General features: G+C 38.2%; 1 protein-coding gene across 1 annotated transcript in view; it reads right to left on the bottom strand.

The window, feature by feature from the left end:
* The window catches only part of LOC110466072, a 77,135-nt gene that overhangs the window by 33,205 nt on the left and 29,580 nt on the right, over positions 1–14,350 (bottom strand). The gene's annotated exons all lie outside the window — the stretch shown is intronic.

The following is a 14,350-nucleotide window of genomic DNA, read 5'->3' as shown; positions in this document are numbered from 1 at the left end:
TGTAGCGAGACTCCGCCATTATTGACATCTAATCAAGTTTCACATTTCAAACTGACGCTTGAATCTTGGTAAACCGATCCTTTGATAGTGGTTTTATCCTTCTAAAATCTTCGATGACCTTCACCCCTGCTGCTTGGTACTGCAGTCTGTGCTATTATAACCGATCTGAGTTACTCGGTGCACGGAACATGCATATCTGTTAGATCTATGATATCCAATGAACACTGACCCAGATAACAGTTGTGGAACAAACACGAATGTATTGACATGTAATACATGGTTCAGACTTTTTGTTAAAAAGTTTGATAAGACAAGTATTCCCAAAATAAAGCTTTATTAATGTTAGAGTTTGAATACATCTGCCCCTGGAAATGATTTAGTTTCCCGCTTTATCTAAACCAATGAGCAAGAAAATAACTCTACCCCCAAAATTATGAGTTACATGGATGAAGAATATCTAACTTGTGATTTTTATTTCAGTCTGAACACCATTTATTATTATTGGAGAGATCAACACACTCCAATAGAAGTAAATAGAAATAAATTATCAAGAGGTGAATATTTGGTTTTTCCTTTTTCCGATAACACATTAAAAGAAGTAAAACGAACATTTTCTAAACGTGATGTGATGACTACAATAATGACAAAACTAGTCTGTAAAACAATTTATTACTGATATCACAAGGCTTTCACAGAAAATATCACATGGCACACAGGGTGACGAAATTACGCATATGACAGCTCTAGGAGAAATGGTTGTAAAAGTCATGTGCCGATTGGGCACAATCCTTATTTGTTGCAGCCTCTCCCTACCCATAAACGTAGACATCAGTGATATATCAGTCTCTAATACTGAGGACAAGACAGGGAACATCGAGTGTTGCAGCCTCTCCCTACCCATAAACGTAGACATCAGTGATATATCAGTATCTAATACTGAGGACAAGACAGGGAACAGCGAGTCTAGGAACACTGACTGATATAATGACCTAATCTATAAATAATAAATTAATGAAGACTTTGGGCTTTAAATCTTTAACAAACTTGTACATCAATCACATGACTTACGTAAACCCGAGATGATATCTTTGACACGTCAATGTAAGCATGACGGTTAATCATCGCCACATGATCAGTTATATAAAATTATACAATTACGATCTATTTAGACGTTATCTCTCCATCAGTATAAGTAATTTGAAACTTAATTATCACTATGAAGACGATAAGAATAATTATGTAACAAATTATGACATATGTAGTACGTTCAAGGACATACGGCTGTCTTATTATATACAGCCACAAAACATGTGATATCAAGGATCCCTGTCCCACTTCACAGTGGTTTTTCGTATAAATAGTAACCTCGCGTTAATTTTGTTTCAGATATAACTGTAGCACAGTTGGGCAAGGACACTTCTGTTTTGTTTATTTCAGCTTTATTATTTTTCATAAAAGTCCCGCAAGGTATAAAATGTGGTGGTTTTAATTGTACATAAGATTACGGTCGTCTTCTAGCTTCGAGCAAAAGATAATTTCCCTTTAGCTCGGTGAGAGTGTCCGAATAGGACCCTTGGGATCATGTTTTCGATCCCTGGTGGAGGCACACTTTTCTCTTTCCTGTTACGATTGTTTTCAGAAATGATTTGTCTAAGCTTTATATAAGCCATTCCAGATATAACAGCTTCCAGCCATAGTTTAAGTTTTTGGCAGTGGTACACGATCTTTATTATAACTTAAGGCAGATCAACACAGTGCCATCATTTTACCAGGAATGAGTGTACTGTCCCCGTCTTAGTTGTATGTAACCAGGAATGAGTGTACTGTCCCCGTCTTAGTTGTATGTAACCAGGAATGAGTGTACTGTCCCCGTCTTAGTTGTATGTAACCAGGAATGAGTGTACTGTCCCCGTCTTAGTTGTATGTAACCAGGAATGAGTGTACTGTCCCCGTCTTAGTTGTATGTAACCAGGAATGAGTGTACTGTCCCCGTCTTAGTTGTATGTAACCAGGAATGAGTGTACTGTCCCCGTCTTAGTTGTATGTAACCAGGAATGAGTGTACTGTCCCCGTCTTAGTTGTATGTAACCAGGAATGAGTGTACTGTCCCCGTCTTAGTTGTATGTAACCAGGAATGAGTGTACTGTCCCCGTCTTAGTTGTATGTAACCAGGAATGAGTGTACTGTCCCCGTCTTAGTTGTATGTAACCAGGAATGAGTGTACTGTCCCCGTCTTAGTTGTATGTAACCAGGAATGAGTGTACTGTCCCCGTCTTAGTTGTATGTAACCAGGAATGAGTGTACTGTCCCCGTCTTAGTTGTATGTAACCAGGAATGAGTGTACTGTCCCCGTCTTAGTTGTATGTAACCAGGAATGAGTGTACTGTCCCCGTCTTAGTTGTATGTAACCAGGAATGAGTGTACTGTCCCCGTCTTAGTTGTATGTAACCAGGAATGAGTGTACTGTCCCCGTCTTAGTTGTATGTAACCAGGAATGAGTGTACTGTCCCCGTCTTAGTTGTATGTAACCAGGAATGAGTGTACTGTCCCCGTCTTAGTTGTATGTAACCAGGAATGAGTGTACTGTCCCCGTCTTAGTTGTATGTAACCAGGAATGAGTGTACTGTCCCCGTCTTAGTTGTATGTAACCAGGAATGAGTGTACTGTCCCCGTCTTAGTTGTATGTAACCAGGAATGAGTGTACTGTCCCCGTCTTAGTTGTATGTAACCAGGAATGAGTGTACTGTCCCCGTCTTAGTTGTATGTAACCAGGAATGAGTGTACTGTCCCCGTCTTAGTTGTATGTAACCAGGAATGAGTGTACTGTCCCCGTCTTAGTTGTATGTAACCAGGAATGAGTGTACTGTCCCCGTCTTAGTTGTATGTAACCAGGAATGAGTGTACTGTCCCCGTCTTAGTTGTATGTAACCAGGAATGAGTGTACTGTCCCCGTCTTAGTTGTATGTAACCAGGAATGAGTGTACTGTCCCCGTCTTAGTTGTATGTAACCAGGAATGAGTGTACTGTCCCCGTCTTAGTTGTATGTAACCAGGAATGAGTGTACTGTCCCCGTCTTAGTTGTATGTAACCAGGAATGAGTGTACTGTCCCCGTCTTAGTTGTATGTAACCAGGAATGAGTGTACTGTCCCCGTCTTAGTTGTATGTAACCAGGAATGAGTGTACTGTCCCCGTCTTAGTTGTATGTAACCAGGAATGAGTGTACTGTCCCCGTCTTAGTTGTATGTAACCAGGAATGAGTGTACTGTCCCCGTCTTAGTTGTATGTAACCAGGAATGAGTGTACTGTCCCCGTCTTAGTTGTATGTAACCAGGAATGAGTGTACTGTCCCCGTCTTAGTTGTATGTAACCAGGAATGAGTGTACTGTCCCCGTCTTAGTTGTATGTAACCAGGAATGAGTGTACTGTCCCCGTCTTAGTTGTATGTAACCAGGAATGAGTGTACTGTCCCCGTCTTAGTTGTATGTAACCAGGAATGAGTGTACTGTCCCCGTCTTAGTTGTATGTAACCAGGAATGAGTGTACTGTCCCCGTCTTAGTTGTATGTAACCAGGAATGAGTGTACTGTCCCCGTCTTAGTTGTATGTAACCAGGAATGAGTGTACTGTCCCCGTCTTAGTTGTATGTAACCAGGAATGAGTGTACTGTCCCCGTCTTAGTTGTATGTAACCAGGAATGAGTGTACTGTCCCCGTCTTAGTTGTATGTAACCAGGAATGAGTGTACTGTCCCCGTCTTAGTTGTATGTAACCAGGAATGAGTGTACTGTCCCCGTCTTAGTTGTATGTAACCAGGAATGAGTGTACTGTCCCTGTCTTAGTTGTATGTAACCAGGAATGAGTGTACTGTCCCTGTCTTAGTTGTATGTAACCAGGAATGAGTGTACTGTCCCTGTCTTAGTTGTATGTAACCAGGAATGAGTGTACTGTCCCTGTCTTAGTTGTATGTAACCAGGAATGAGTGTACTGTCCCTGTCTTAGTTGTATGTTACCAGGAATGAGTGTACTGTCCCAGTCTTAGTTGTATGTAACCAGGAATGAGTGTATTGTCCCCGTCTTGTCTCACAACATTGATTAATGATAGACTCCGTTAGTGAACTCTATCTAAACTAGACACCCTGTACGACCAAAACATTTTGCTGGTTTGCTAAAAGCTCTGGATTGTAGAGAGTCTATTTATTATGTATTTTTATTGTAATAACAAAATCCTTTGGACAGTTTAGCAATATTGATTGAGAAAAAGGACACATTAGACTCAAGGACAAAGGACACATTAGACTCAAGGACAAAGGACAAACCCCATCTAACTAATGAATAGTAGACACATAAGGATAACAGACATGGGTAACTTTACACTAGCGTTATATATATGCCCCAAACACTAAATGGCACGGGCATAAAAATTGAACACGAGATATATACAGCCACAGACATACCTTTATCATCAGTCTTCAAACACTTCAAATTTCAATTACTGTAAACCATTTCCATGTCATTATTGCTGTTTCTATTTCGGTCTGTTATAGAAAATTCACACCAGATAATTTTTGTTTATTTTAATTAAGTTCAACTCTTTAATGACAAAAGGAAATTAACAAGAAAAATGACGGGATCTTTCCGAAGCTCTCAATTCCATTTACAGGTAGGTAAAACACCACCTCAATTAGTACTGTGCTATCATTCATCTATAAAAAAATGTGTATATATATAGCACTGTTCGACAGTCTAATTGTTTTAAACACTCTGAACAATTAAAGATGCATTTCACTTACGCATCAATTAAAGCGAAATTACTGCTGTAGAGATATCTTGATAATAAATACCCTGCTCGTATCCTGGTTTCTACTCTATGAAAATGTGTGTCGGTAATGTTACACATCTTTATTGGGAAATGAAGAAAGTAGATCTGATATTAGCTGCAGAACAAAAACTACCACAATATGAAGTAATTGAAGAAAAGCAGATATGTCCTATCAACAGCTATATGGTCATTTCAGGAAAACCACAACCTGCGACCAGTACCTTGCGACTGCCTCACACAGGCCTCAAACCCATAACCCAGTGGTAGAGGGTTAGTGAGCATAGACGGTCAGACGCCTTCACCACTTGCCCACCATAACCCAGTGGTAGAGGGTTCGTGAGCATAGACGGTCAGACGCCTTCACCACTCCGTTACCATAGCCCAGTGGTAGAGGGTTAGTGAGCATAGACGGTCAGACGCCTTTATCACTCCATCACCATAGCCCAGTGGTAGAGGGTTAGTGAGCATAGACGGTCACATGCCTTCACCACTCGGCCACCATAGCCCCCTTTCACTGATATAAGGAAGACAATATATGACCATTTGTCTGTGGAACTGATATACAAAATGTGAAGCAAAATAAACAAACCAGAAAAATGAAAAGATATTACATAACTAAATGTTTATCTTTTTTCTTTATGTAAAGGGAATATCATCCTAAGGTGTATACCTGTGGAATCTTGAAAGAATTTTACTTACAAAACATCAGAAGTTTAGCTACCAAATGCGCCACTGAGTTTAAACAAATGGTGACTGGGGACTGACAAAACCAGTGCGTCGAGACCCGAGACAGAATACTGTTCTTTGTTTTTGTTAATTTGGCAGAAGATATAGTCCACTTGTCTGCATCCTTGATCAGATAGGAAACAAGATGGAGAAATTTGATGCATCAGGTCTGTCTTTAACATAAGACTTCTAGAACTAGTTCGTTAACAAAGGTATGACCTGTTACCTACCTTTTGACAAGACACCTCCAAATATTTCACCAAAGCATGGTTAGCTGAACATACTACTTTTATAAATCATTTATAATTTATATTTCAAAATTCTTAAACTATAACCTCATATGTAGACTCACGAAAAGTGTCCTAAAGACAAATTATTTGTAGGAATAATTATCTATATTTGGGTTCTAATAATTTAAGTTGAGTAATTTTAATTAAAAACACATTAAAAGCAAACTATGTTGAATTAACAGGTGCTCTGGACTTGATTGAACCCGTCAGAGTGGAGATATAACAAGTACAGTGTCCACAGATCTAGAACACTATGTACCCCTATAATTTTTTCTACCCACGTTTCCCTTTCAGATCGACCTACATTGTACTCTTCTTGATTCTGTCAGTCCAATACACAGAGGAAGAGTATACATGAATCTGTACCACTAGACTCCAGGATCAATGATAATACTAATCTGACAGCTATCTTTGTCAGCCTTCCTTCTATACTACAAGACATGATATAATCTTGGAGGTCGTTTAGATAACTCCATGTGCAGACTGAAGTGCACTGTAAAATAACAGCGTCTGGGAGTACTTTTCAGTTAAAGTGTCACTACGTTGTCATGGGATAGGAATTGTACACTAGTCCCGTACAATACTATGACTAAGACCATTATACAGTTTCCCTGATAGTGTGTAATACTATATATCAGTAGACCACAGGACACTTGATCTTGAATGCTCAGTGCATACCACTGAAATTTATTGTAGATTATTTTTTCAGGTTCTTGCAAAATCAGTATTTTTTTGTAATATTGTGCTGTCCTCATCTTTCAACAAATCATAGCCACATTTTTAGTTATGTTTAACTCATTCACCTTTGAAGACACACTTGAACTCCTCCAATTGAAAGGTTGGAATAGTTCATTATGAAATGTGAGGGGTGAATGCGTTAATTAATCTTTGCCAATTTTAAATCATGTCACTAACTAAAACCATTATAGACCTCTGTTGTTGGAGTGGTGATCTCATAGTGAAGCAGTGCTTCTGCTCAAGCATCAGTTAACTATGACATCATAGTGAAGCAGTGCTTCTGCTCAGGCATCAGTTAACTATGACATCATAGTGAAGCAGTGCTTCTGCTCAAGCATCAGTTAACTATGACATCATAGTTCTTTCAACAGAAAGCCATACAATAATATGCCTACCATGAATTGTATATGTCGATTCAGGTTGTATAATTACTCTCTACATAATTGATATCTGCTATAAAGAACTGACACTAGAGATTGAATAGGAAATAATGATGTCTTTAAATGTTCAATTCTAAATATTTCACTGTTTACATCACCTTAAATACTTAATTACACCGAGATCTTTACATACAGATTAATATGACCTTCTGTTGCCTTAAGAGTAACCAATCTGTTAATATTATCTTTAACAAGTTCGGACAGACATTCTCCTGGAAATTCTACTTTTCTACGGAAGAGACATGAAGCCAGATGTACGGAGCTGTAAGACTTATGTTTTATACAGAAGGATCGCCTCGTCAGGGAGTCGTTACGTGGGGTGTGAAGTCTGTATACGTATACATCACACAGTCAATAATCCTACTAACACCCTGTCAATGATACCGTTAGTCTCCAATCTTAATACGGATAAATAGTCCCGTCACTTTATAATACATCAGATCAAAAGTGATTCAAACCCGTCATGCTCTATTGGGTATCAATTCTTTAAATCTCTAACTGTTAATCATTAACTTTTATCGGGCGATTAATTTTCCTGTATAACTTTAACCTCCTCTGTTTACTATAGCCTTTTCATTTCATTGATATGGATCAGTCCATTGTGATATAAAGGGTGTACAGAAAAGTCTCACTAATTGGACAGCCTGGTGGTATATGATCCATTCATAAAATATCGCCAACAATAATAAACTTTTTTTATTTTGTTCCAGCGGTACAAAAATCATTTCAGGTTTAATGGAAGTTTCACTTACCAGTTTTATAAAGGAGCAATTCACTTCCATTATCTCCTTAAAGCTACTTAAAATCTAAGTTTAAATGTGAAATAAAACCTATTAGTTCTGTAATGTTTTGTTATATAGATCTGTATAAAAACCTATTAGTTCTGTAATGTATTGTTATATAGATTTGTATGATTGGTTCGACTGTTGTAGGAGACTGAGGGGAGATAAGTATTGTCTCCAGAAAATAGACACAACACTTTACTGATCGGTTGGTGGGGTATCACCTTTATCTGACAAAATTACCTACATTTAGAGTATATACCTTTTTACCTCAGCAGTGACTGAGGTGACTCGATACCAGATGGAGCCTAATACATTAGTAAACCAAAAGAACAAATACCTAAACTAAATCTTTAGCTATATTAAAAGTCTATTTCAAGCCCAGAACACAGGAATAGACCACCCTTCGATGTAATGGAAATTACTATGTAACTCTATTTGCTGTACATTTCCAGCCAAACCCTTCCTGATCCTTTGGAGTTATATTGTACAATTGGGGAGATACATGCTTTGCCAGGGTGGATTCTGGGCGGTTTTAACACACTTCAATGTTTAAGGAAGAGGTAACAGCAGTCCTACATCTGACTTAAAGATGTCAGATTGCCTCATATCACATGAAAGACATTATTGGCAACTAAAGTAAGGTTCTGACCTTTCACATCCCACCCTTAACTTTATAATGTGATATTTTCATTTGGTGTGGCAAAGCACTTTTATAATACTACTAAAATACTGCCAATAGCAGCTTCATGTTATCAGACTAAACCTGAAGTTTGTCTTTACTAGCACGCACCATTGAGTTTGTCTGCGACACATGTGACAGTTACACCAGTAGGTCTACCACACCACTGAGTTTGTCTGCGACACATGTGACAGTAACACCAGTAGGTCTACCACTCCATTGAGTTTGTCTGCGACACATGTGACAGTTACACCAGTAGGTCTACTACTCCATTGAGTTTGTCTGCGACACATGTGACAGTTACACCAGTAGGTCTACCACTCCATTGAGTTTGTCTGCGACACATGTGACAGTTACACCAGTAGGTCTACCACTCCATTGAGTTTGTCTGCGACACATGTGACAGTTACACCAGTAGGTCTACCACTCCATTGAGTTTGTCTGCGACACATGTGACAGTTACACCAGTAGGTCTACCACTCCATTGAGTTTGTCTGCGACACATGTGACAGTTACACCAGTAGGTCTACCACTCCATTGAGTTTGTCTGCGACACATGTGACAGTTACACCAGTAGGTCTACCACTCCATTGAGTTTGTCTGCGACACATGTGACAGTTACACCAGTAGGTCTACCACTCCATTGAGTTTGTCTGCGACACATGTGACAGTTACACCAGTAGGTCTACCACTCCATTGAGTTTGTCTGCGACACATGTGACAGTTACACCAGTAGGTCTACCACTCCATTGAGTTTGTCTGCGACACATGTGACAGTTACACCAGTAGGTCTACCACTCCATTGAGTTTGTCTGCGACACATGTGACAGTTACACCAGTAGGTCTACCACTCCATTGAGTTTGTCTGCGACACATGTGACAGTTACACCAGTAGGTCTACCACTCCATTGAGTTTGTCTGCGACACATGTGACAGTTACACCAGTAGGTCTACCACTCCATTGAGTTTGTCTGCGACACATGTGACAGTTACACCAGTAGGTCTACCACTCCATTGAGTTTGTCTGCGACACATGTGACAGTTACACCAGTAGGTCTACCACTCCATTGAGTTTGTCTGCGACACATGTGACAGTTACACCAGTAGGTCTACCACTCCATTGAGTTTGTCTGCGACACATGTGACAGTTACACCAGTAGGTCTACCACTCCATTGAGTTTGTCTGCGACACATGTGACAGTTACACCAGTAGGTCTACCACTCCATTGAGTTTGTCTGCGACACATGTGACAGTTACACCAGTAGGTCTACCACTCCATTGAGTTTGTCTGCGACACATGTGACAGTTACACCAGTAGGTCTACCACTCCATTGAGTTTGTCTGCGACACATGTGACAGTTACACCAGTAGGTCTACCACTCCATTGAGTTTGTCTGCGACACATGTGACAGTTACACCAGTAGGTCTACCACTCCATTGAGTTTGTCTGCGACACATGTGACAGTTACACCAGTAGGTCTACCACTCCATTGAGTTTGTCTGCGACACATGTGACAGTTACACCAGTAGGTCTACTACTCCATTGAGTTTGTCTGCGACACATGTGACAGTTACACCAGTAGGTCTACTACTCCATTGAGTTTGTCTGCGACACATGTGACAGTTACACCAGTAGGTCTACCACTCCATTGAGTTTGTCTGCGACACATGTGACAGTTACACCAGTAGGTCTACCACACCATTGAGTTTGTCTGCGACACATGTGACAGTTTCACCAGTAGGTCTACCACACCATTGAGTTTGTCTGTGACACATGTGACAGTTACACCAGTAGGTCTACCACACCATTGAGTTTGTCTGCGACACATGTGACAGTTTCACCAGTAGGTCTACCACACCATTGAGTTTGTCTGTGACACATGTTACAGTTACACCAGTAGGTCTACCACTCCATTGAGTTTGTCTGCGACACATGTGACAGTTACACCAGTAGGTCTACCACACCTATGCAGTTGATTGCTTAGATGATCGCTGTGACCTAAAACCACCAAACTTTTGTATTTATTTGAGTCTAAAAGTTGAAAATGTTGAATCAGAGAGTTTTATAATTTCACTTTGTTTATTTAACTTTACATATCATAAAACAATGCCACCAATTGTCCAGGTTGGTGTTGTATTAGGGTTTGGTAATATAGAGGGGAAGATAGTGAACTGAAAAAAGGTCAAGGGTTACATCTGTTCCACTGCCATCAAAAAAACCTTTCCGATAATAAAGCAATTTACATGTTATGAAATATTTTCTAGGCTTTCATATAGACAAAAAACAATTTACTATCAAATGATAATGACATGGTTAACTCCATCACTGTCATACATAGACAATACACGGGAGCCAGAGAGGCCACATATACTACAGTATGTCAACACAACTGGTGACATTTAGTGACCTCAATCTACCACAGTATCCACGTTAAGGCTCCCTGTTACTACCATTGGAAACTTGTTTCTGACAAGACTATATGCTATACCATTGATAAATTATTTCAGAAAAGAAAATCATACCTTGAGCAACTTTTATGGAAAATAATAAGGTAAAATAAACAAAATATAATCAACAGAAGTGTTTTGTGTGTTCAAATAAAGTGTGGCTATACCAGGATTTGAACTGTAGACTTGAGATTGTTACTGTACCATTGCTCTAACAGACTGAGCTACCTGGCCAGTGCTACAGTTTTAGCCAAAAGAACACAAAAGGGAGGTTACTCTATATGCTAAACACCTCAGTACAGTGGGGCAAGGATTCTTAAATCTCTGATTTAGACATCTACATTTCATTCTGTTTTCTTCAATATTACTAGAATAAATTGAATCCAGATTTTTACAAATCAAGAAACATTAATATGATAACAAATCAATGCAAGCAACAATCGGTAGGTTGTACATTCTTTGCTTTAATATAAAATCTCAACCTTCACAAAATGCCTGTATGAAAGGGGACAGTTGAACAAATAAAACCTGGTAAATCACTATTTAATGAGACAAACAAGAATGAACTCTTCACCTGCTCTATCCTTGATTACCATGTTAATCTGCTAAAGGTATACCATAGGATGATTTACTACAAACCTACAAGCAAGGCTTCTTCTCATCAATGTGGAAGAGAAGGGGTACCACACGCACGATGATGGACTACAGAATGCATTTTAACATAGCTATCTTTTTATAAAACGGGAAAATATAACAGTATTTGAAAAACAGATTTTTTTCCTTCATCATTTAAAGAAGTGTACAAAGTACATATTACATAACTAAAGACCAAGACAATTTCAGGAAAATTTTGTTTATAGGCTCCAAAAGCCAAAATCAATATCATCAGTCCTATAAAAGGATTAGCAATGCTCTATATAATTGTAACATAATCTCTATAAATTGCGACCATTTAAGTTTCAGTTGAACTTTAACCACTTATCTATTTTTCAGGTAAATCTCTCTTGGATGTATTACATCATATACTTAGGGTTTCAAGGAATCTGATATAAATTGCTGAACGTTTCAGACTAAACAGAAATCAAATAAACCAAACCTGTAACAAACTAACTAGGGAATTCCTCGAGTTTGTCACCGAGAAGTGATTACATCAAAAAGGCATTTTATTGCCCGACATTTGTATGTGATTTTTCAACGAAATAATCAAAATCAATGTACTGCTACTTTCCTGACATTTATCTATGAGAAGTCAAGGGAGATAACCCAGAAAAGCAGAATACAAATGGAATATGAAATCAAATTTAACCCTTTCACTACTGTAGACCATAATGGACCCTCCCAAATAAATGCATGGTAGAGTTCACTAAAGTTACATAGGTGTGAAAGTATTAAATCAAGAACAAGATTAGAAGATGCAGATTGATTAAGTTAACATTTGGTATAAAACTTTGATGGAAATATTTTTGTAAGACCTTTCTTGTTTATCATGTTCCAAAACACTTGCTGATAAAAGAAATTCTACATTCCACATTATTAACTAAACACAATTTTATTCTGAAGACAACATAAATATCCATAACTTCATCAAGTGGCTTTACTGGCAGCACCTACTGAACCATATGTACCTTTAACATTTTAACTGAAGTGTAGAAATCCATATTTATTTGATATTTTCACTGTTTTATAAGGCATCAAGGAATCACCTACCAGTGCTTAATAAAACCATAGGGGATCTCAGTTCTCAACAAAATACTTGACAATGTTAATCTGGTACATATTTTGCTCTTGGGTATATGTCTGACATTTAGCCTCTTCCAAATGAGTCTGAAAGGATTCAAGTTTTGACAACCATTGATTATTTAGTTTTAAATAATCTCATTTAGACACTGGTATTATCAAGTTGAACTCTTGACCTCAATTTTCAATATTATGTGTTATGGAGGCAAAGGAGTTTTGTTTGAGGACATATAAAGTTCGGGACATATTGGACAGGTGCAGTGCCCAAGCACTGTGGCATCATAATGCCCCTCCTATATAAGTGAACACCTTAAAACATCTCGGCAAGGTCACACTATCTTCACAATTTTTCAAGAGCAAGACATTAACGAACCTTAAACAATCTTATCTATGCCGGGCAGTAAAAAGCTGCTAACGAACCTTAAACAATCTTATCTACGCCGGGCAGTAAAAAGCTGCGGAGAAAACTGAAGGTTTCCAACTGAAGTCCAGCACGTGTTCGATATGGAGTGGTGTAATCTGGAATGATACATGTTATCAATTGTAACACTTGGCGAATGCCTTCCTAGGAAGCCACATGACTAATTGGCAGGCAGTTTTCATTGATAATTAATGGCTGCATTGAAGCCTCTCCAGATGAATCGACTTTGTGTGTGAACTTCTGGTTTCCGTTAATTCCTCTGTGTGCGATTCCAATTATCTTTCATATTGCGTTTTACAAGTTTCACTAGTTCTTTAAAAGTGGCCTAAATGTAGATGAGGATGTACTGTCATGTATACCATGCTTTACTGATCCACTTAGAGACCATTTATATACAATTTACCAGGAGCATTACAAGTTAGCAATTAGGGAGATACAATAGATTACTATTTTAACCTTTTTTTACTTTGACCATGGTAAATATTGTTCAAAGAAATACAAAAGTATTCATCTAAAAACATGCAACTTTTAAAAGCAAATTGTACCATTCAACAGAACTATATTTCATTTCTTGTTTTCAACTTTTATCTTTGCCAATTTCCTTGACCATAAGTTTATATACTATATGACCATTCACCTTGATGTAACTTCGTAAACTTGAGGAATTTTGAGTGAACTTCAACATTTTACTTCCTATTTGATACATGCTCCATACTAAGTAAATTGTAATGATTTTGAACTAAAAGGTGTTTGATTTTAGACAGTGTGAACTAAAAGGTGTTTGATTTTAGACAGTGTGAACTGAAAGGTGTTTGTTTTTAGACAGTGTGACCTGAAAGGTGTTTGATTTTAGACAGAGTGAACTAAAAGGTTTTTGATTTTAGACAGTGTGAACTAAAAGGTGTTTGATTTTAGACAGAGTGAACTAAAAGGTGTTTGATTTAAGACAGTGTGAACTAAAAGGTTTTTGATTTTAGACAGTGTGAACTAAAAGGTGTTTGATTTTAGACAGTGTGAACTAAAAGGTGTTTGATATTAGACAGTGTGAACTGAAAGGTGTTTGATATTAGACAGTGTGAACTAAAAGGTGTTTGATTTTAGACAGAGTGAACTAAAAGGTGTTTGCTCTTATAATTTCACCCTGCTGAGCTGAGCTGAGATTTGGTGAGTGTGAAATAATTGACATAATAGATAATGGCTGCGACAGAAGTGCTACAGTCACATTGCTCAATCTTACAGGGAGCGTCACGTAATGATGTTCTCAGCA

This window comes from Mizuhopecten yessoensis, unplaced genomic scaffold (genome assembly GCF_002113885.1).
Source record: "Mizuhopecten yessoensis strain PY_sf001 unplaced genomic scaffold, ASM211388v2 scaffold213, whole genome shotgun sequence".
Lineage (NCBI taxonomy): Eukaryota > Metazoa > Mollusca > Bivalvia > Pectinida > Pectinidae > Mizuhopecten > Mizuhopecten yessoensis.
This window is presented reverse-complemented; position numbering and strand designations above follow the sequence as displayed.